We start from the raw sequence: 24,834 nt of genomic DNA on the forward strand, positions 1-24,834 counted from the left end.
GTGAGCAATGAAATAAGGTGACCTGGTCTAATGGTCTGAGTTATGTTTACTTTTAGATCATGTGAACATAACTAATAACTAATCTTTAAATAAATTTTCACATTGTACCAGTTAAAGACCTGATTCTGTAGAGGGATCTTCTAGTACATATTTACACATACTAAGCCAAGATACAGTATCTACTTCATTATCTCCTCCACACCATTGGTTGAGAGGACATAAAACTTTAGATAATCCTAGTTTTGTGGTCATTTTGACTGAACTCCAGCTTATTTTCCATGTCAAATCCAATATGTAAATCACCATTGAACCTATAAGATTTTTGACACATTTCGCTAATTCCCACAAGGTACTCCTGCTAGTACAGTATATATTTCAATGCCTACCAGTTTGTCATGTGAAAATAGATGTAATATTGAGATCAAGTCTTCAGTAAAATTAAATTGCAAGTTGTTGAGATGGTTCACTGTAAAGTTGAAAGACAGGTAATTCTTTTGTATTTTCAAGGCACTCAAGATATGATTTTACCTATTTGGTACTGGTTTAGATGGAAGGAGAAACTACGGAGAAAATATCAGCGAGATCGTCTGAGCCAGGTAAGTGATCTGCAAGTTTACAATGTAGAAGTATATGGAAAATGACAACCAAAGTGATGGAGGGCCAGCTATTTAGTATAGTTACATCAATGTCAGTCACATAATATTTTGGCTTCTGAGCAAGGGAATATTTAATTATCATACAGTTTAACAAACATGGGCAGTTTTCATCTTTTTGTTATGTCTTGAATTTCTGTTACTTAGCAAGGACTTACTGGCTGAACTTTTATTATCACACTGCACATTGTGGACGCTGGCCCGGGCACAGACAGACGGACAACGGTTTCTCACCCAACACACCCATTTATTTACAATATTTACAATGTTCGTGCACTTACAAACCCCAGTGCCTCCAGCACCGATTCCCCCAATGTCCAGGCCACACAGTTCCACTGCCTTTCTCCTGGCCGCCTCTAGTCCTCCCTCCAGCTCCATCCTCTTCCACCCGACTTCTGCCGATGACTGGAGGGAGGCGGCCCCTTAAATGGGAACCCGGATGGGCTCCAGCTGCTTCCCGGCATTCCTCCATAGCCACACCCTAGTGTGGCGGAAGTGCCGGCTGCGCACCCGGAAGCCGTCCAGGTGTCCCCTGTCGTCTTCCCCCCAGCACTTCCTGGTGTGGCGGAAGTGCTGGGCTCCCGGGATCTTCAGGCACTGGGGCGCCGCCTGGCGGTGGCCACAGGTCCCTACAGGGCTGGACTTCCAAGCCCTTCACCCGAGGCCCCCAACATAACCAGGGTGGACACCCCCTCGCGGTCTGGAGGAGGCACAAGCCCTCCTCCAGTCCGGCCGGGTACCACACGGGATATTCTGGCACCGGGGTGCCGCCTGGCGGTGGCCACAGGTCCCTATAGGGCTGGGCTTCCAAGCCCTTTACCCGAGGCCCCCAACATAACCAGGACGGACGCCCCCTCGCGGTCTGGAGGAGGCACAAGCCCTCCTCCGGTCCTCCTGGGTGTCCCGGCCGGGCACCACAACATGTATTAAAATTGTAAAAACATACTAGGCAGTCTGCTCTTCAGTGTTGCAGAAGGGTGAGGATACTTCAGCCAGTTTGAGTATTGGGTCATATTTTGCCAGTCTGATCATCGCCTGTTGTTTTAAAGAGTACAATTCCTACAGTAAGAAAGTGGGAGCCAATATCAAGCTGCACATATTCCATTAATTTCCATACATATTTTAATTCTTTATGTGTTATGGATTAGAAGTATTCATACACATCAAAAGCTACTGACTTTAATTCTTCCATCTAATCTTTAACCTACTTAATCAGGTTTAGGGTAACACAGAGCAAGAGCTAATCCTGGCAGGGTCACTCACAAGGCATGAACACTTGTAGATTGAGCACCAGTTCATTATACTCAAATGCACCCAGACTCACTAACAGTAGGTCAATTTTGAGTTGAAAATAAAAATGAGGAGAAAAAACTTTAGAGCCATGGGGGAAACTGTGCAATCTCCACAAAGACAGCAACTAGGACACCTACTCAAGGCTCTGGAAGTTTGAGGCAGCTATGCTACCCTTTGCACCACCATGCTGCCTGCTGTTTAGCATCACCTGTCAAATCAACTACAATTTTTTATACTTTAGGTGACTGTAAAATAAACAAGCTGAAAGTCAACAGTGAATCTGAAATTTCATTCAGTAACTGCTCAGAATGCCTACTTTTAAGGAGCAACCATCCATCTCTCTTCCATCCATGGTCTAAGTCTGATAAACCTCCTTACAGGGTCACACATGCCTTGAACCCATCCTGGCTGCAATAGGTGCAAAGCAAAACTAACACTAATATGGGAGAGTCCTTTTAACATGGCTCCTGCACTCATACACTGTGACTTTTAATTGATTTTATAGTGCTTTTTAATTCTAAGGGCAGTAAGGTCCTGACAGTCTGCTGCTGATATAATTTACTTCACTTAGCTAAAACCTAGTTCTTTATTCCTAAATGTTTTTATAGACCATTAAAATTAAACAGTGACGTGTAATTCAAGAAATCCTACAACCTTCTATGTAACTGGCACATGTCATCATTGATATTTGCTCTGCTGTAATTTTTAACAGGTCATTCTTCCAATCATACAAGAAGATGTACTGAAGATTCTCCGAGACATAGAGAGAGGTCAGCACAATCTCAAGTAGACTTTACATCCAGAAGTATACATGACGACTGTTGTGTTACAGTATTCACTTTTTATCTTAAGAGTTCACTTTCTAACTAATTTTCAATGGTTTATTCCTTCCAATTAAAATGTATTGTTTTCAGATTACCGCTGGAAAATAGGGAAAAATCACCCCCTCACAGTTGAAACTCGGCAACAGATTGAGACCCTGAGTAAGGCCTTGTACAGCAACACCAGCGCATCTAATTTGCAAACTACCAAATCCAAGTGGAAAGAAGCAATTGATTTTTGTCGCACTCTAATTGGACGATGACCACCCAATCTGTATTGCATCTATCTAAAATAATTCTGACATGAAAACCTGTCAAGATTGCTTAATCCAACTCATGGTTACAAAGAGCCAGAATCTGAACGATCAATGACATCAGACACAACGTGAGATATGACCTTGGACGTGATACTAGTCCATCACAACGCCTGTGTATGCTATCACCCATACACGCCAAGTTATGCACATCTTTGGGAATACTGAAGGAAAAGTGAAGTACCCAGAAAAAAACCAACACAGGGAAGTGGAAAACATGCAGACTACATAGCCAGTGAGCAGGCATGAGATCAGAATCCAGAATGCTGGATTCATAAGACAGCTATGTTAAACTTAGCTCTACCAAGCTGCCCGACTACAGCACAATTTGTGCATGTAATAGTCACACTTGTAATAAGATGGTTTTTCAGGGAGGTGTATTTTATATTTATCTTAACAATTAACATCAAAATGAACTTCTCGAGCAATAGAGTGAGACAGCCACAAAACTAAATGAGAGTGCTATCAGGCTTCTGAAAACGTTTGCAAGGACCATTTCACAACATTTCAAGGCGTGAAAATGATGACGAGATGGACAAGCTGAGAAGCTGTGTGACCTCATAACTGATATCTTACATGGTTCCTGATTTTATTTTTTTCAAAGAATTTTAGCAATGCATAGAACAGGGATGTTCAACTGCAATCCAGGAGGGCCGCAGTTGCTGCAGGGTTTTGTTCCAACCCAGTTGCTTTTTTAGAAGCCATTCCTCACCAGTAGCAAATCTTATTTAATTTCATGGCATAGTGTTTTAACTCTACCATATCAGTTCATTCTTTGATCACATGTATTGTATCATCAAGTGATTTGAAACCTAAAATGATGAGTAATTTTCAGTTCTTCACTTTCTTTTCAGTTTCCTTCTGAGTATTTAATTAAACCACATAGTGAATGATGAATACACACAGGTGGAAATGGAGACAAGCTAGATGTATAACTGATGGTTCCTTTGTCATTTGCATCATATTATTAATAAGGAGCAGTTAAAACAATGAATACAGCTGTTTAAGACTAAAATAAGCAGTTATGGGTTCAAAATCTTAACAAGCGGGACAACTAAAATGAAGCAGAAAAATGTCACCTGAGCAATAAGTACTTAATCAGCAGTGAATGATTTCCCATGAAGCACTTGCTTTGGAACAAAAACCTGAAGCCACTGCGGCCATCCAGGACCGATGTAGCTCAGCCGTGATTTAAAGGGTCTGAGTCTTAAATAGCAAATAAATTAAATGAATTTAATTAGTAGCAAAAACTAGTCGATAATTAAGAAAATGGTTAGAATGAAAATCTGTAGCCACTGTGGCTCACCAAGATCAGAGTTGTCTACTCCTGACATAGAAAAGTAGAAATTCAAAACATGGCAATTTCTAATTATAATTTTAAGGATGGCAGGAAGAATTTAAGGCACTTTAGTAGAATCTGTCAGCTAAGTCTGATGGGATAAATTTGGTTTATTACAAGTACGTGGATGGAGGGATGAATGAATGGATCAGGTTTGTCAAAAATCAGTTTAGGTTGTAATGAATTAATTTTAATACATAATTGCAATTTACACTCATTAACACATCCACACTCTTCACTCAGTATTTCTGAAAGTATTCCTGCTTTACTGAGGCACTATAAAGTAAGATTCAACTATTCTTGTTTTACAGTGCATAAATAATACTATGAATAGTTTGTATTATTCAATACATCACCTAGAATGTGCAGTAAACCAAAAAAAAACATAAATCAATATTTGGTGTGACCACCACTTGCCTTAAAAATAGCAATTCTGAAGTCCACTTATAGACTCTGATTGTCTCACTTTCAGTCTTTGTAGAAATCCCAGTCTAGTTTAATGTTGCTGAGATTAGGGCTCTGCGAGGGCCGGTCCATCTGTTGCAGGATTGTCTGGTCCTCTTTTCACTGCAGATGTTGATTTTTGGTATTTGGGTTCACTGCCATTCTGCAGAAATAAACTGGGACTGAACAGATGCCACCCTGGTAGTTCTGCATGATGGATAATAGTCTATCTGTACTTATTCAGTAAGAAGGGAGCTATACATTTTGATTAAACTGCCAATTCCTTTTTGCAAAATGCAGCCCCAAACCTGCAGGGAACCTACACCCGTGCTTCACTGTTGCTTGCAGACATTCATTTACATACCATTCTCCAGTCATTTAAGTGGACAAACTGCCTTATATTGGACCAAAAAATGTAAATTTTGCCTCATTAGTCCAGAGCACACAGTTGCCATTTTTGTGCATTGGTGAGTCACTTGGTCTTTTGGTTGCAACTCTTCCATAAAGACCATTTCTAATAATACTTCTCCAGACTGTATAGCAGATATAGTAGATAGGTGTACCAGGGTGGCAGTGGTTTCTGCCACTTACAAAATGATAGCGGTGCTGAACGTTTTCTTGTTTGCTGTCATATATATATATATATATATATATACTGTATATATATATGTGTATATATATATATATATATATATATATACAGTAATCCCTTGCTATATCGCGCTTCGACTTTCGCGGCTTCACTCTATTGCGGATTTTAAATGTAAGCACATCTAAATATATATCACGGATTTTTCGCTGGTTTGCGGCTTTCTGCGGACAATGGGTCTTTTGATTTATGGTACATGCTTCCTCAGTTTGTTTGCCCAGTTGATTTCATACAAGGGACGCTATTGGCGGATGGCTTAGAAGCTACCCAATCAGAGCATGTATTACATATTAACTAAAACTCCTCAATGATATAAGATATGCTTCCCGCGCGGTGCTTGTTTGTTTCTCTCTATCTTTCTCATTCTCTCTGCCTGACGGAGGGGTGTGAGCAGAGGGGCTGTTTGCACAGAGGCTGTTTGCCTAGAAGATACGGACGCTCCTCTACAAAATGCCGCTTTATCGCGGTGCTTCTGCATACTTAAAAGCACGTATTGATTTTTTGATTGTTTGCTTTTCTTAGCGAGCGCTTTCTCTGACATTCTCTGCTCCTGACGGCGCTCCTTTGAAGAGAAAATATGTTTGCATTCTTTTAATTGTGTGAAAGAACTGCCATCTCAGTCTTGTCATGGAGCTCAGTTTAAACTTTTGACTAAAGGGTGTTATTTCATGTCTAGAGGGCTCTAATAATGTTAACAGTGTGGGAGAGTTTATAAGGGCTAAAAAAATATATAAAAATAACCATACATATGGTTTCTACTTCACGGATTTTCACCTATTGCGGGGGGTGTCTGGAACGCAACCCCCGCGATCGAGGAGGGATTACTGTATATATATATATATATATATATGTACTGTATATATATACAGATCAGCTACAACATTAAAACCACCTGCTTAATAATGTATTTCCCCTTCATGCAGTCTAAATAGCTCTGGCCCATTGAAGCATGGAGTCTGAAGGTGTCCTGTGGTATCAGGCACCAAGACATAAACAGTAGATCTTTTAAGTTCAGTAAGTTGTGAAATGGGGCCCCCATGCATCTGACTTGTTTTTTCAGCAAATCTCACACTGATATGTGCAAAATTTGGAGGCCAGGTCAACACATTGAACTCTGTTGTCGTCATCTTGAGACCATTCAATTTTTGCAGCAAGGTAGGGCACATTATCCATCTGAAAAGATGATACATGATCTGTAAAAATCTTTAGCTAAGTGGTACATGTCAAAGTAACATCCACATGAATGCTAGAACTTAAGTTTTTCCTGCAGAAGATTGCCCAGAGCATTGCATTGCCTCCACTGGCTTGCACTTGTTCCCATGGTATATGCACAACCGGCCATCGACATGATTTAAAAGAAAGTTTGATTCTTCAGAAGGCCACTTTCTGCATTGCACCATGGTCCAGTTCTGATACACACCCATTGTAGATACTTTAGACAGGTGAAAAGGGTCAGCATGGGCAGTCTGACCAGTCTGTGGCTACATAGCCCATACAAAGGCAAGCTGCATTGCACTGTGTGTTCGGACACCTTTCTTTTCATAGCCACCATTACGTTTTTCAGCAATTTCAGCTACAGTAGCTCTTCTGTGGGATTAGACCATACAGGCTAGCTTTTACTCCCCTCATGAATCAATGAGCCTTGAGTGCTCATGATCTTGTTGTTGGGTCACCGGCTGTCCTTCCTTGGACCAAATTTGGTAGGTACTAATCATTGCATACTGGGAACGCCCTGCAAGACCTAGCATTTGGGAGTGCTTTAACCCAGTCATGTATCCATAACATTTTGGCCCATGTCAAACGTCTTTCAGGTTTTTAAGTTTGCCTGTTTTTCCTTCTACCAAAACATCACTTTCAAGAACAAACCATTTATTTCCATGTTATTCACTTCAGCTGCCAGAGGTTTGAATGTTGTGACTGATAGGTGTATATATATATGAATACATGAATGAGTGTCCTTATGATGGACTGGTAATCTCTACCTTGCCTCTAATAGTACCAGAAAAATCTCCAGCCTTTTCTTATCTTGAAGTTGAATTAAATGGGTTCAGTAATAGAAGAATGTGTGGAATCTCAAGTTGAAAAGTATGATGCATGGAGTATGAATAAGAGGCTTTGGTTAATATGTTTAACACAACAGTGAGGCCATATCTGGAATATAGTGTATTTGTTTGAACTTGCAGTAAAGGATAATATTTATAATAAGTGTTTGTGTCCATTATCCCATCATCCTCTTTAAGCTAAGAGACTGTTGTGTTCAGCTAGGCAAATGCTCTTTTGATTCTGCAAAGTATAAACTAAGTAGCAATGACTAAACAAGGCTCATGAACTGTGGTTAGCTCTCTTCCGTGTCTAGTACTGATTGATGTAACCCAGCTACTTAACCTGTTTAATTATGATATCATTAGAATGCATTGGGTTTATTGTGTTTAACATGTTATGTCCAGTAATGAATGACCCCTCTCAGTCATTCAGATTAGAATTGATTTTTGTATTCTGGTCGCTTTACCATCACATTTTGTGACAATAAAGTGTGTCTTCTTTCAAACAAAGGATAAAGCTTGTTTCTTCTAGAGTCTCTGCATAACTAGAAAGATATAAAAATATTGATGGTGTGACCAGGTGGACAGACAGAACAAAACCACAAAAAGTATAAGGACACCAACAGGGCTACCTTGTTTAATTGAAGTTAACAGAAACAACCAAAAAAGTGCATAAAGGTGGCTTCTATCAGACTGTTAGCTTTTAGCAAAAAACTTTCATCAGTGGGAGCACTGTCATCATTGTGAAATGGGCCAAAATGAAGTGCCACCTTCTTGGGACTGCCTTTTTTATGGAATATGAATAGAAAAGGGTGGAGCCTTCTCTGGGAGCTGTGGGCAGATCTAAGCATCTTCTTGAATTTTTTTTCTTTTGCGACTATATCTGCCAATAGCCTCTTGTCATGTCCAGGGTGGACAGAAACTGGGCGCTACTCAAGTACTCCAGGAGGCCGTCCACCCTTAGCATGGGATTAGCACTCAAACAGGAGACCAAGTAGAGACAATGAAGTCAAAGGCACCAGCTCTCATCAGTCTTGGGAACCAGAACAGTAGGGCTACACCAGAGGCTATGACTTTCCTCAGTGAGGTCCAAGGCCAGCATACATTTGATTTCCAACTAGACTTCAGCTTTTTTCACCTCTGGGAGGTGATATGGATGCTCCACAACTACAGCCCCAGGCTGGGTGATTATATCATGGAAGTTCAACATCACCAGGCCTGGCTTAACATTCACCACATAGGTAACAGAGATTATAGCGTCTCTCAGGTTGCTCTTCTGTCGGAGACTGACAGTTTCTCCAAACTTAAGCTTACTAACATCTATAAACTGTTTTTCCCCAGTGTCCTCATAATCCTTCCAGGGCTTAAGAAGATTGAATAATTTATTCTAAAGCCTACTATTATATTTTTGTAATAGCATTTTCTTTAAAAAGTGTTTCTTTACTTTAATTTTCTAGTATGAGAGTATCAAATTGCCATTCATTTCAATGGAGTTTGACACTTTCTTGACAGAATCTGGGAACATTATTACATTAGCTGTACACAATTAATTAAACTCATTTTAATCTTTATGTCTCCTTGTTGCTGGTTTTATTTATTATGTTTATTGTTAAATTTTCATTGTATTTCTCTTACTGTTGTAAGATGTGGTTATGTCCATTTACTTACAGGATTATACAGCTTTTATAAAGTTTATGCATGTTTTCAGTGCCATTTGTCAAGTAATTTCTGCTGACTTTAAATACTCATTCCAACTAAAGAATTTTAAGTATTCTTGGGAAACTTTAGAATAAGAAGATATCACTTATAACTCAATTTTTCTTTTTGTAAAAACTTGATTGATTTGTATAGATTGTAATAAAATTAATAATAAAAAAAAGAATAACATGATAAGAGTAACAAATATATATGCTATATTCTAAGGTTATTTGATTCCACAGTGAGTTACATCTGACATTTTTCTGATTTATGTATTTTGAGTTGGATTGCTTGAATCTATTTTGTGTACTCGTTTAAGTTGCTTTAATAATGCTAATAACAATGCTGGCAGATAAACTGATTAACACTTGAGAGAAATTACACATTTTTCCTAGTGTACATTTCAGAATGATCCCAGCATTGAGCCAGGTATTCACATCTGAGTAAAAGAGATGACAATCTAGCACTCCAAATGCAGAGACTTGCCTAGCACATTATTAATACTAGAGTCGAGCTTCCCACAGGAGGGCAGTGCAACACAACCTCTGACGGGGCCCATTCTATGTCATCTCTTACTTGCTCATAGCGAGTAAGCTCTTGGCTCTGCCTACTATATGAAATGAGAGTCTCATACTGCTATTTGCAAAATAAACAACTTGTGCTGATAAGGTATAAATATATGGTGAGAACATCTGCTTCATTGTTCTTGACTCACAATGTTTATTTCATGTTGCACTGGGTGTTTGTTCCATGCTCGAGTTTTCTATCACGTTTTAAAGGTTTTCTTATGATTAATAAAGATAACTACATTTTTGTATTTGAATTTGTCTTGAGAACATGTACCTTATAACCATTTTCACATCCAAATAACACAAGTCAGCATGAAATGGCTTGAAAAGAGCTAACTGCATTATCACCTTATTACCCTACAGGGTATAAGATTATCAGAAATACAATTTTTAATATGTTTCAACTAAAGCGGGAGCCATAATGTAGTTTTAGCTACAACACAAACTGAAAGTGGAATTTAAATCTTAAGGATCCATCGATGCAATCTTTCTGCTAATGAGCAAAAAAAAAAAGTTCAACAAAAGTGTAACGATCATATTAAAAACAACAGAAAATACCAGATTCTATACATTACTACCACCGTTAAATCCTTTACCTATACAGTAGTGTCTGTTGCTACAAAGTCACCTAAAATGTTAGCCCGTTTCTGTGCATTTCAGTTGTTGAATTAGTCCATCTAGCTGTTTGAAATCTCATTTTTACATAGTTAACACTGATAACCAAATCTACTTTATGTAAGAAGACGCAGGAAACGTCAGAAAGAATTGGGTCATCATAATGATTCCCATATATTGTATGGCCACAGAAAAACACTTGTAATGCAAGATATTGTTTTGCGCAGGCACAAACCTTTGTCAGACTGCCCCGAGATAGTGTTGGAGCTGGTTATGATGTTTGCAAGCCAGAAGGGGAGGGTTCACGAGGTTGAAAACCAGAAGTGACGTCAGAGATGCAGGAGCTGTCAATCATCCTTTCTGCAGAGGGAAGAAGAGAAAAGGCATGAGACAACAGCACCACCCTCTAGCTCAGAGGAGAACAGTTATTAAATAAGCCCTGAGGTTGTCTCCCAGATACAGTACGTATGTGTGACATATAAACACAAAGTGGCATGTAGCCTCAAAACTGAAGGTCTGGTAGTTCCTGAGCTTTAATCATTACTAGGTTAGGCCTTTCTTTAATTGAATTTGATTTGATTTCATTTGATATATTTTATTAATCCTCAAAGGCAAATTATCTTTTCACTTGACTTTTTGGAGGTCAGAGCACAGCATCGTCCACTTTTGGAGGTCAGAGCGCAGAGTCATCCATTCAATCCATCCATTTTCTTAACGTGCTTATCTAGGGCAGGGTCATAAGGCAGCTGGATCTCATTCTTTACAGTATAGGGTACCTTTTGACATCATAACATGGCATAAGTGCCATCTACATGTCCTTAAAGATGGTTTGCTTCAGATGAATATATTTAATTCAGGAGGTTATTCATATTCCTTTCCTAACCTCAGCATCAGTGGCTTGACTAATTTGAAAAGCAAATGTTTCTATGGTAGAATATGTAATCCCTGACCAAAAAACTGTAAGTAAGAGTATGTTTTGATAAAAATGTCACACCCAGTTAAATATAACAGATTGCTCTGCACAGCTGGGATTCTTCCTTTTTCAATTGCCACATATTTGGCAAATATTTCTTCAAGAAAAATAAAACAAAATGTAATTCCTTATCTGCCCCCTTTGATGGAAGCTGTTCCATCTTTTCCACATACTCCCCCTGTTTATGGTTTTAATTTGAAGTTCCTATTGTCTGGAAATGGCTGGTGGAGACGTCAATACTTATAATTCCAATGGACCTTATTGATTCAGAACACAGTCAACTGAGAAACTCACATTCACACAAAATCTCATGCAGCACACCACCATAAAGAGTGTAGGTGGGGTGAGTGAGAAGGCACAGTGAGTCTCAAAGTAGTTGGGATGCCAGCTGGGCAACCCCTGTTTGACAATGCAACAAAACAAAAAAGGACTTAACAGGCATACAATGGTGCAAGCAAACAGCACAGGTCAATGGCCTCTTATCGGCCTTTAGCAGCATTTTCAGGAAATTACAGGTCTGGAGTCATTCCTGACAGTCAGGCTCTCAGATCCAAATGAGACATTTGCCTTTTATATGTGCCGGACCGGAAGTGGCGGGGCAGTATGGCTCCGTTGCCCTCAAGGGGTGGTTACTAAGTATTGTGAGGGAAAAATGAGACAAAACTTTAAGCATCATGGGGTGGTACCAAAAACGTTAGGTTAGCCTGGAAGGTGACCCTCTGGCACACATGCATGACAACAGAGAGGAATGTAAAGTGCATTAAAGACATTAAAGCTTTCCTGCAAATTAAATTGCTTGCTGGCAGGCTTTTAGTACAAAACCACTTTATTCTATCTCTGCAAAGTTAAAAAGAAGATGAGTAGACAGAAATTACTACTTTAACTTACACTTTCTTTCTGCACCTCACCTTTTCTTGTTTGTGACTGTAAGTATGAGATCTTAGGTTTGTATGCTTCCACTTTGAGGTTTGGGCAGTTCTTTGTGTGAATAGATCATCAAACCCTGACTGACTAGATGCAGTGCCATCACTGTCCTGTGAAGCATTTCCAAATTTAGTCTTGTACTGCAATATTGCAAGAGGCCAATTAACATACACGTTGTGAAAATCGAGTCCAGCTATTTTAAGAGTTTTCTTTTTATTCCAAGTGCAGATTATTTAGACTAGTCATCAAGATGTTACAGTATTTTATGACCATTTCCACTCGTTTATCAATGAGAATCCTCATGCAGTTTTGCTGTTTGACCTTATGTTTTCATTATAGTTACTTGGAAAATCTTAATTATCCATTAGTTATGTCAGCTTGCAAGAATCAAACCTTAAACTAGACTTTCAATGCCTCTGATCTCTCCGACTTCCCCAAAGCTTTACTGTCAATGTGTGGCACATTTCTAAAAATCCTGAGAAGAGGTCAAATTGGGGGGTAGTGCTGACAGAGTACACAACGTGGGTGGATGCCCTGGCTTCCGTGGTGTGAAAGGTTAGTAGGTTCATCAGACAGAAATGGCATTTCAGTGTTTAACAACGATGTTGTGCGATTTTATTTCTGAGAATTTCTGGGTCGCTGAATTTGCCAGTATAATGTTGTTTACATCCCAAACTGCTGGTAAAGACTGTTAATTATTTTGCGCAGAAACCTATGATTATGGCAGTGTGGTTTATAAATCAGTATCCCCTCCTATATGTTTAACTATCAAAACATGGAAGTATGTTTTTATTTTGTTAACTTTGATAAAATGAGCTACAAATCAAGTAAAACTAGCTCAATCCTGTTCTAATGCAGTTCATAAAATCTACTGTATAAAATTTTACGACAGCAAGATGACTTATCAAGAGAGAGAAAATGATGTTACATCATCCTGTGTCTAGCTGACATAGAAGAAGCTCACATGTGAGTGCAGAAAGCTGTAATTATTTCAGCATCTAAAAGATATCAGTTGATGTTCTCAGCTGACCCTTTGCAAGGATTAAGGAGGCATCGGTTGTCAGTAAAAATGATTTTTGAGTGTACAATCCAAAAATATAGACTTACTGAAAGTCCTGCTATTTATGTTAATACTGTTCTGTCACAGGTTTTAGAGTTCTATCTCAATTTAAATAAAATATGCTTTTCAACTTGAGTTGTTTGTGGCATGAATTGCATGGACCTCATAACAGCTAATAGGTGCTACAGAGGAAAGCTTGTGTGGAACGGGACCCGGACACAGACAGACGGAAAACAGTTTTGCACCCAACACAGTCATGTTTATTTACAATATTTACAGTAAGTCAGTTCGTGCTCCACCCAGTGCCTCCAGCACCGATCCCCCAAAGTCCAGGCCTCTTTTCCCAGTGCCTTTCTTCTGGCCGCCTCCACTCCTCTCTATGAGCTCCGTCTTCTTCCACCCGACTCTTGCTCTCGAATGCAGGGAGGCAGCCCCTTATATACGAGTCCAGATGGGCTCCAGCTGCTTCCCGGCAATCCTCCGCGGACACACCCTCGTGTGGCGGAAGTGCCGGCTGCGCACCCAGAAGCCCTCCAGGTGCCCCCAGTCTTCTTCCCCCCAGCACTTCCTGGTGTGGTCCAAGGCTCTTCGGGCATCGGGGTGCCGCCAGGCGGTGGCCACGGGCCCCTACCGGGTTGGGCTTCCAAGCCCTCTACCTGTGACCTCCAACACAACCAAGGCGGTCGCCCCCTCGTGGTCTGGAGGAGGCGCAAGCCCTTCTCCGGTCCTCCTGGGCGTCCTGGCTGGGTACCACCCCCAGCCGCCCACCACACTTGTTTCCACAAATTTTTGTCTTTGTGCTATGGTCCCGTTTTGGCCTAAAAAGCTCTTCTTGCCTTACCCATGCCTCTTTTGAAACCACGTGTATCTGCATCTTGTTTTGAGTCTAAGGATGGAGAATTAACCTAATTTGGGTCCAAAATGGCAAATGCATGATTCAGCTTACCTAGTGCCTGGGAATCTTTAACAACAAGCACAGGCCAGACATAAAGACCCTGTTGCATGGAGCAGTTTCCCATAAGCAATATACAGAAAGGGTTTACCAGTCTCACCAGAACTTATGCTGTTACTCTGAGCTTCAGTTATTACTTTCTATATAAGTGATACCTTAAATCATTTTGCTTCATTGGTCTCTAACGAACCATACCGGGATTAAATCCGCAAATGGGGTGACCCCATTACATAAGAACAGAAACCCACCAATCAATAACGGAAACTTAGTTCATCCTTGCTTGGATCAATTGCACCAAAATTCTTTATACACTTCTTTTTCATTAATTCAGGATCTGACCAATGGGGGATATTAGCAATTATGTGATCAGCTCAAATATAGATATTTACACAACCTCATTAGTACTTTTTACAAATGCAGGATTTCCCATAAATTTACTAGTAAACTAGAAGGTCATGACCATGTGTATATAAAAGTCAGAGCTCATATATCAGAAGATTAAAATAAGTACATTACCAGGAAAACAGGCAAATTGAAATGCCAAGGAAAGGTTGGGGTACCACCCTAGTAACCCCTTTCAATATGAATGAAAAAGACAGCCAACAAACAGCTCAAGCAAACACAAAGAGTGTGTCAATCCCTAGGGCAAGCATTCTGGAGCTCTGTCCTTTGCAAGTGTCAGTTGGTTATCTGATACCACCTTCCAGGAATGGGCTGGAGCCAGAAGTGACAGAGCTTTTCTGGGTGGCAGTGGCAGTGTGGGGTCAGGTGTCTTCTGTGGGCATCTTTTCTTGGCTGCGGAGAAGGAAGGAGAAGATAATGTTAGTGCCATTACCCCCAATTGTCAACCAAAAGTTTAGACTTATGTGAACCCAAGAAATCAATGCAAACTATCCACTCCTTTTTGTATAATTAATTGAATGCACCAGATATCTGTTCTCTCTATATGCTCTACGTAGTCTCAGCCTGGCCATAAATCTGCTTCATATTGCAGGAAATGTAATGCCTAAGGTGTGGCTGCAATAAAGGCTGGAGCAATCCCTTTTAGTCCGAAGGAAAATCTGGTGCTGGACTGCAAGAGGGGAAAGCTAACTGTGTTGGAATTAGGGCACCACAAGTCCAAACCTTAGCCAAAGGAAAGTAAGTTGCACAAATGAGAGAGAGACCCTACAAAGGCCATGAGTTTATCTTGCTAAAGATGGGAGTCAACCAATCACTGACTACCCTGCAGACGTCAACTGCATGCTAGCAATAGAAGACCACAGTGTGAAACCATCAGGAAAATTGCAGTACCACCTGTAATCAAAAGGTGTAAATGAGGCAGAAAAGGAGAAGAACTGAACAAAGAAAGAAAAAGTATGCTGCACATCCCTCCACATGTGCCAGTGAAAGATGACTTAGAAGGATGGGACCAAAGTATCATCTATACCTTGAGTCAACAGGAACAAAACCATAAGTACAACTACAGTACTTTGATTCTGAGAACTATTGATTGTAACTCAGTAGCTACGGTAAAGCCAGCTAATGTATTCTTGTTATTGGTATTACTGTAACAGAAAAGTAATGTTTTGTTTTAAGTTTCATTAGTAAAGTTCAGAGCAGCATCTCTCACACACACACACACGTATGCGCACACGCACACTTACAAAGGAGCTGTGTGTTGTTAAGACAGCGCAGATTTCCTGCGACCAAATCAATGTCATCTTCACAGTGCATATGCGAACAATACAATAATTAGCTAAAGATCTAAGCCACCTTGATCACATTAAGTTACTGTATGTTTAAGTTCTATGGAAGATAAAAAATTCAACTAAGATAGCGTAAATTTATGTTTTATGTTATTTATTACTGTCCTTCATCTGTTTATCTATATGCTTGTATATATATATCCTGTATACTTGCATATATTCATCTTCTAGTATCCTTATGTTATGCATAAATTGTATTACAATTGTATTACAAAAAAATTGCAAGACTGTGTAGAATGTAAATAAAAATGGAATGCATAGATTTGCAAATCATGTAAACCCTGTATTTAATTTTAAAAAGTACAAAGACAACTTATCAAATGTTAAAACTGAGAAGTTATATTGTTTTTTGAAAAAAAAAAAAAAAAATCTGGTATAACGGCATGTTTATCGCTGTGTTGCATCGCTCTGTAAATGTCTGGGAACTGAGGAGACCAATTGTTGTAGTTTTGAAAGTGAATTGATGTTCCATTCTTGCTTGATATAGAATTTCAGCTGCTCAACAATTTGGGGTCTCCTTAGCCATTTTTCATTTCATAATGTGTCAGATGTTTTCAGCTGTTGACAGGTATGGACTGCGTGTGTTACACTACGCATGCTGAAGCAGATCAAAAACAATCTAACATTTGGATAGAGAATTAGATACGTCAAGCTTGACAAAATAACACAATCCACAAGCATGAAAGTTCTGCTTGTGGCTGCTTCAGCTCTGTGATGTCATGCTGGCCTCACAAAACATCATGGGTTGCTGAGAAAATAAATGTTTATATAAGCTGATCGCATGACAAATTTTCAGGAAAATATTCAGAAAACAATATCACCAGCAAACACAGCACATTCGCTGCAGATTTTAGCGATGGGCACTAGTCAGTACACTAGGAGTCATACAAGTGTGCGAGTCAGCCATTTGTATTAGCAGTGGCACCTCACCTTTATCTCGGTTCATTACATAGTTTTGTGTATACCACATCAGTTACTTTAAAGTCATTATTTGTGAAGAACACGACATGGTGTCAAAATTGAAAAAAAATGTAAAAAGAACAGAATGCCTAGCCCACTAGACTTTACAGACAGACTGGAGTACATGCACCCTCCCTGTGGTGAGATGAAAATTCATATAACAGATTGGATTCATGTATTTTGTCTTTTGAAGAACAAAAAAGGAAGTTTGACCATGAAAATATCTTTCATTGAAAAAATAGGGAAAGACATTCTAACTCAAGGAAACAAACAAGCAAGCAAGGAATTCTGTATTTCTTTGTGATGTGAAAGCCACTAATCTTAATGCCAAGTGGAAATTAAGTATAGACTTATCCTGGAGATTTTAACTCAAATACTAATTATTTGGTCTGCACATTATATCCATTTAGAAAATTCTTCTTGCATAGTTGCAACTTCTTTAAGTATAATTTCCAAGAAGAAAATGGGAGTGCTACGGCAATCCAACTGAGCACCATATCCTGCAACTGTGCAATTCTCCCTTCATGTAAATGACCATAATTATGAAAACATTGAGAAAAATCTCTTTATGGGAAACATATGAGGGTGAGAGTCTTCCCTGAGCTAGTGTTGGATTGAGAATTAGATACTGTCAGGCTTGACAAAATAACATAATCCCATCTTAAACCAATGGGTAGTAGCATAAACAGCATCCATAAACAAACAATATTCAATTGATAAGTATCAAAACATACAGTACGATTAAGTGTATCTCACACTTGACATGGGATGGTGGTGTGCAACTAAATGTTAAAGGTACCTGCCTGCAAAAAAGCAAATACAACAAGAGTTATGGACTTTCACATTAAAGCATGCCTAGCCTCTGTTAATCCTGAAAGCATGCTTAGTCATGAACACAAGCATATATTTTATAATTAAAATCGCTGGTAATAAAACCACTGAAAGACAAAGTAAGCATTGTCCAATTTTACTATACACTATAGGCCTAATGAACGGACAGGACAAAGATGCAGAAAGTCCACTTTCTCTTCCTAATTTCCATTCTCTAATTGATTACAACTGACTTGTTCTGTTATTAGCCAACATTTGGTAAGCTTGATTTCTTAAATTAATCTGATAGATAGAGGTGTGCCCAAAACTAAGCTAACATCTCAGGACATTTTTTCAAACCAGGAGGCACCTGAAAGAAGTTTGTTCCCACAAGATGAATTCTTGCTTAATCAAATAGATACACCTTGCACCTTTAAGTGAGCTTGACCTGCAACTGGAAATTAATTCCAATTAGCAGAGGGTACACCTTCCCTTAAAAATGAGGTGCATGCATGACCTCCTGGATCCATGATCATTCACTAGGGACTAAAACTACCTTGTCTGTGGCATATGGAAACCTTCAGGCTCTTGGGACTTGACACTCTTGAATCCCTCTAACCCCCCTTTAAAGGTAGTAACTAGATCTAAGAGATGCTCCTTTAAGCCAAGTTCTCTTACAGTGACAGTGACCAGTTTGGGCAAAAAAACCTAAAACATTTAGGAAGGGAATCTCAACACCTAAACTCTTGGGAAAACTGCTTATCATTGGGGGATATCCAGAAACATTTACACTTTTAAGGAAGTGGCAGAGGACATATCAAAGATTCCTACACTCAAAGTGAGCAAACAAATATAACACCACATGAGACACATGAACAATGATGGACTACATGGTAAAGACAACAAACACATCCATCCAAAGCAAAACTCTTCACTTGAACTCAGAACAATAACAAAGGAAGTCTAGTCGGCATCAGCCATCTCCATAAAGACTTGATACCAGAAGATTGTTTACCTGTGCCAAGATAAATTAGATTAGTAAATAACTAATAAACAATCAGCTAATTGCGTCACAGTGTCGCAATGGGTAGCGCTGCTGCCTCGCAGTTAGGAGACCCGAGTTCGCTTTCCGGGTCCTCCCTGCGTGGATTTTGCTTGTTCTCCCCGTGTTTGCGTGGGTTTCCTCCCACAGTCCAAAGACATACAGGTTAGGTGCATTGGCGATTCTAAATTGTGTGTGTGTGTGTGCACCCTGTGGTGGACTGGCACCCTGCCCAGTGTTTGTTTCCTGCCTTGCGCCCTGTGTTGGCTGGGATTGGCTCCAGCAGACCCCCGTGACCCTGTAGTTAGGATATAGTGGGTTGGATAGTGGATGGATGGACAACCAGCTAATGGCATGTATGACAAACTTAATAATAATTTTGTCAGATACTAAACCTCTAGCTTTTACAGGCTTTGACTATATTGGAAAAACACGACTTTTAGTTGTAGCATTAGTTCTCTTTCACCCATACCTGTGAATCAGGGTGATGACTGTAAGGTCACAAGTTTCTAAACTAGAAATGAGAAAACATACAATTTCAAAATTAATTTAGAGAAAACTCTTCTGTGGCATGTTTTTCTGCCTCACCAGTCTTGCATCTCATTTTTCATATAACTGTGTAAACATTTTTCTTTTATCTATATTCTTTGTATTTATCAGTAAGTTTGTATTATTCACTTTGTTAAGACATGTGTGCTTTAGCTACCCTGATATAACTACACCAAAATATATAAGTAATTACTACCACTGCAAAAATCAAAGCAAATAATAGGTTAATCGAGTTACATTAACTCATCCATTTCTCTTCCTCACATTTCGTCCACTATAACACATAAGCTGAAAACAACCATTGCTAAACACACCATACTGTCGTGACTCAGCTCCACCAACCATTAAGTGAATTTCCTAAACATTTGCAAAATGTGTCACTGAATTACTTAGAGTTAAAAAGAGTTATAGGGACAAAACAAAGCAAACAGAGAGTTGTGCTCAATGGATCTAGAAGGTCATAAAACTAGCCTGATAAAAGAAATGAAAAACTGACAGTGTTATTGTGTGTCTTGAATATCATGACATTTTAAATGAAAAAGATGCTATTACAGTATCGAAGTTCAATAACACAGCTGTCAACAGTAAATTCAATGAAAGGCCTACTTCTTTATGGGATTTTCTCTAGATTACTAGTACAGACTATTAAATTAACCAACACACACATATCTTTATACAGCAAACTAATAGAAGACTTTATGGGAGAGCCTACAAGGGCTTGCTTCATTCATTTGGCCCTACATTACCATACATAATTACTTTCAATTAATCAAGTGAATGCAAACAGAAAAACAAAAAACTAACAAAGGACGTTTGATCGAAAGATGCAGAAATGAAGAGTAAAGTGTAATAAACACCTAACTGAATTTCTAAACTTACAAAAGTCTTGCTTTTCATAAAGGAATCAACAAGTGCTCACAGATCTATTTCTTTAAAGTCTTTTTATAGGGATCCAATGGCTACAGTGTATATGGCCGTGCCCACCTTGACAGCTAGTCACACCCACATCATGACATCACAACTTTATTAGCAGTTTGTGTACTGGGAGACTGACAACTAAATTTGTCAATAAATGAATGATTCTAAAATTACTCAGAAAAAGGCAAAAATGTGCTGAAACAGCAATTTAAAAGAAAAAGCAACAGAATCAAGGACAAATCCAAAATACCGAATTCAAAGGCAGATGAAAGGTCAAAAAAAGGAAATTCAAAGCAGTTTCTAAAAATACTAAACTAAACTCAAAATTCCAAAAATTAATTCAGGGTAAAATAAAACATTTGAAGGTATAACAAAATCTAAACATGAGGTAGTACAAAATGACCTGCTACATTGTGTGGAGGACTGCCGGCTTCCCAGGCCGGTCCACACCCCCAGGCCGACAGGAGGAGCTCTCCCGACAGCAGAATCGTGCCCCGAGGTCCAGCAGGGCCTTATGGACTCTGTAATGTTTATACACAGCCCTGCTGGATACATTGGGGACCACTAGGTGTCGCTGTGGGGGGACTTGTGGGATCTGTTGTGCCTTATGACCCGGGAGTACGTCACAGTCATGTGATGGGAAGGAATGGCGTGCTCTGGGGTGAAGTAAAGGACTGATTGCCCTGACCCGGAAGGAATAAGGAACTGTGGACTGCTGGGACAGGAACACCTCCGGGTCAGGGGCTATAAAAGGACGGTGCCTCAGTCCAGACACTGAGCTGAGCTGGGAGGTAGAGGAGCAAGTGTCTGGGCGAGGAGGAGAGTTTATTGTTGGAGAGAATAGTATTTTGAATGAGTAGTGTGGAGGGTGCTTTGTGCACGTTGTTGTTAAACAAAAATAAAGAGTCTTGGACTTTTACCTGGTGTCTGGAGTTGTACCTGAGGGTTCAAGGGAGCACTAGCGCCCCCTACTGCCACAATTGCAAATCTCAAGACAAGTCAGGATCCCAGACACTCCATCATATGATTGCACTACAAAGTTTGCTACACAACAGTTCCAATTAGACTAGACTTGAGAGAAAAGTCTAGGAGCAGAGTCCAAGCCCTTCTTGAAAGGTGTGAGCTGTGATTGGCAGGATGATATAGAAGACACAGCCCTGTGTGGACCCCATTAAGAGCAGGTGTAAAAGCATTTGGGATTAGATTCTAATTAGACTGCCACATTCAAGTCAAATGTATTTACAGATCTCTGTCCATAGATGCAATGTGAATACTTGAGATATCACCCAGCTAAATTACAGATACAATCCAGATACAAAATATAATCAAATTTTCAGATAAGTACTGGAAAACTAACATCTAACATCTAGGAAGATAATCTCCTGTGCAAATCAAAGTGTAATTCTATTAAAAATTATTCACCAATTGCACTTATCTCAACTAAAAAAAAATGTGCTGGGCCATTGTTATTAGTTTAAAGGCTTCATTATCTCTGAGTATTAACTGCTGATTGGACAATCAGATTTAATAGCTCTCCAGCTCAGTTGGAAATGGTGCTGATGTTGAACTGGACGTGAAAAGTGGTGTCACTTATGCTGATTGTTTTGTATCATAGTGATTGTAATATAATTTCATATCACTAGTCTAGAAGGGACTTTAAAAAATGGTAAGGCCATAATTTAGTTGAATTGTAAAAAAATTCTTCTTCTCTGATACTTTTTTAAAAAGGAGATGCAATATTCTAATGATTTGAAAGAGGACATTGGGATATCCACGGTTTATAGACAGTCATTTTCTAAATTAATTTTTTGGAGAACCACCAATTGCCAAAGCAGAGTAATGACGGTTGCTTAAATCAACCCATGGCGACCATAACACACTTTGCAAGCCATACGCGACCCAATCCCATATAATACAACGGTGAGTTGAAACCTTAAACGACCCAAAGGCGGCAATTCATTACTCATATCCATGTTTAAGAAACTCTGTACTAAATTCTTAACCTTTTGCATAAAAAGTATACTTTATACAGTCTATGTTCAATTAATATGTCTGTAAGTAAAAAGTGCACTAAATCAAAATAATCTTTTTTGAAATTAGTTTCGCAAAAGATGGATCTATAAAGACTCTCATTCTCAAATACACAAGTACAAACATTACATGCTTCTTCATAAAATGAATGAAGGACCCGCCTTGTATTCCCCAATCCACTTAATCCAAGTTGTGCCGCACAACAGAAAGAAAGAACTCCACTAAGCTCAAATCATTCAGGTTTCTACAATTCATAGGCTTCATAAAGGGTGGTAAAACCATGCAAAATAGTGCACATGCAAGAATTACTCTTAGATTAAACACACAGGACCAATAGCCTGAAAACCTTTCTGATGAATGGTGGCAAATGCTGATGCTTGGATTAATATTGTTATGTCAGGAAACCGACACATTTTAATAAGGTAACTGGGAGAATAGCTCTAGACAGCCAAAGCGCTCCAAAATGAAAAATCAGAGTCTATGAATGCAGATAAAATCAGAGAATAAAAAATAAATGTTCTTTAGGAAGGAATGAAGTTTATATCTACAGCTCGGACAAGAACATGGTGAATTGGATGACCTTTTAAACCCATCAGTACAATTATCAGCAGGTAGCGACCACAGGAGATACACCACCTTGTGACAGGAAAGCTACAAGAAGACAGCCAGAATTAAACAAAAATCCAAAGTATGTAAAGAAAAACTGATAACATCTTGGAAGTCATTTCAGCTACTAGAACATCTCCACTTGTAGATACTGCAATATGAAATGGAAAAAGTTCACTAAGCCACCACACTTGCTTTGTTGTAGTTTCAGAAATGGCTCCCTTTCCAGAGAGTTCTACATCGTAGTGGTTTCTGAGGCTAGTGCTGTAAAGACACTTAAAAGGACTATTTGAGCTCTTGGTAACAGCACGTATGCCACACTTTAGGTTCAAAAAACTATTACTCATTAGTGTAACAGCAGAGTGACAGATATATGAATTATATGATGTATAGATCCACAGAGTTCTTCAAGGACATTTTGTGTCAATGGCAGTAATACTTTCAACCAAAATTTGTAACAAAATCGAATCTCTTACTAACAATAACATTTTTGTCATTCTAAAATTTCATTCAGTTTACAACTTTTCAGTACAGCAGTCTCCATTTCCATCCAAAGTATAGAAAGACAACTTTTTGTATGTGTATTCTATTTATTTGTCTTTTGAAATAAAAAGGTTATAACTAAGTAAACTGAAGTTTAGTAATGTGCAGAATATTAGACAACATTAATAACTACAGATTGTTGTTAACTGATTCTCTAGTTTGCCCAGTGCCCACAATTATATTAGTATATATTGTTTATAACTCCATTATTAAAACTAAATAAAGTCAATTCTCATTATCTGTGGAGTTTGTATTCTTGAAAAATCCTGAAGATATAATTTAGTAACCACAGATACTGAAGCATTGATCATATGGGAAAAATGGATTTGGTTCCAGCAGAATGCCAAGTCAAGAGGAGGACTGGTGTGGAAAGATTAGGTACGTGCCAGCCCAATGCTCTCTTCCCTCAAGGCTCAGTAATGATCCTTCCACAGGTTCATTTATGAAACCTTGTTGCAACTTATTTTTCTGTATTGTGAAGTTCGATCATCTCCTAGGTGCTCTGTTAGCAACTGCAGTGTAGCCAATCTGAGGACATCACTAAACCATCCAATTTTTAGTAGCGACAGAATTTGTGTACAAAAGGCAGGGGACTTAATCAGTGAATGCTTATGACCTGCACTTACTGGTAAGTCCTCATTCATGGAAAATGATTGCAAGCTCTAGTCCCCATCATAAATAGGGTTCAATGGTTTACCAATACCATTCTATGCCCAGTAGTTATTTTTCACAAAAAGAATAAAAAATATTGATTTTTTTTGCAATTATTAACTTATGTAAAATAAATATTATTGTTATTTGAGTTTTGTTATATGCACTTTTATTAATGAGTTATTGAAAGCAATCATATTAAGCGGTTCAAATACAATTCTGGGCAGAATTTGCGAGAAAATTCTTTATACAGGTGAGTTATTTTCTTTTTTCCTCTCCCTATTTTTGTATTATTCTTTTACTTCCTTACATTTAAAATTAGGATATGCTATGGCATAATTTATAAAATAATTTAAAAACATTTATTTTAAATAATGTTAATCTACTTAAATAATCTCTTTCAGTTTTATGTGATTTATTGTATCTCAATTTCTAAACTTTTAAAGTCTAACTGTATCTGTTATTAATGACTACCATAAAACCACAGAAATTTGGACTCATTCCTCAAGTACGACCGGATACTATTGTACAAACTATTTCTAAAAAAAATACTTTAAATCACTATAGGCGATACATCACTAGTACGTGGTGGAAACATCTTTAGTGACTGGTAATTGTCCAATATATATG

The sequence above is a fragment of the Polypterus senegalus genome, chromosome 11 (assembly GCF_016835505.1).
Source record: "Polypterus senegalus isolate Bchr_013 chromosome 11, ASM1683550v1, whole genome shotgun sequence".
NCBI classification, from domain to species: Eukaryota; Metazoa; Chordata; class Cladistia; order Polypteriformes; family Polypteridae; genus Polypterus; species Polypterus senegalus.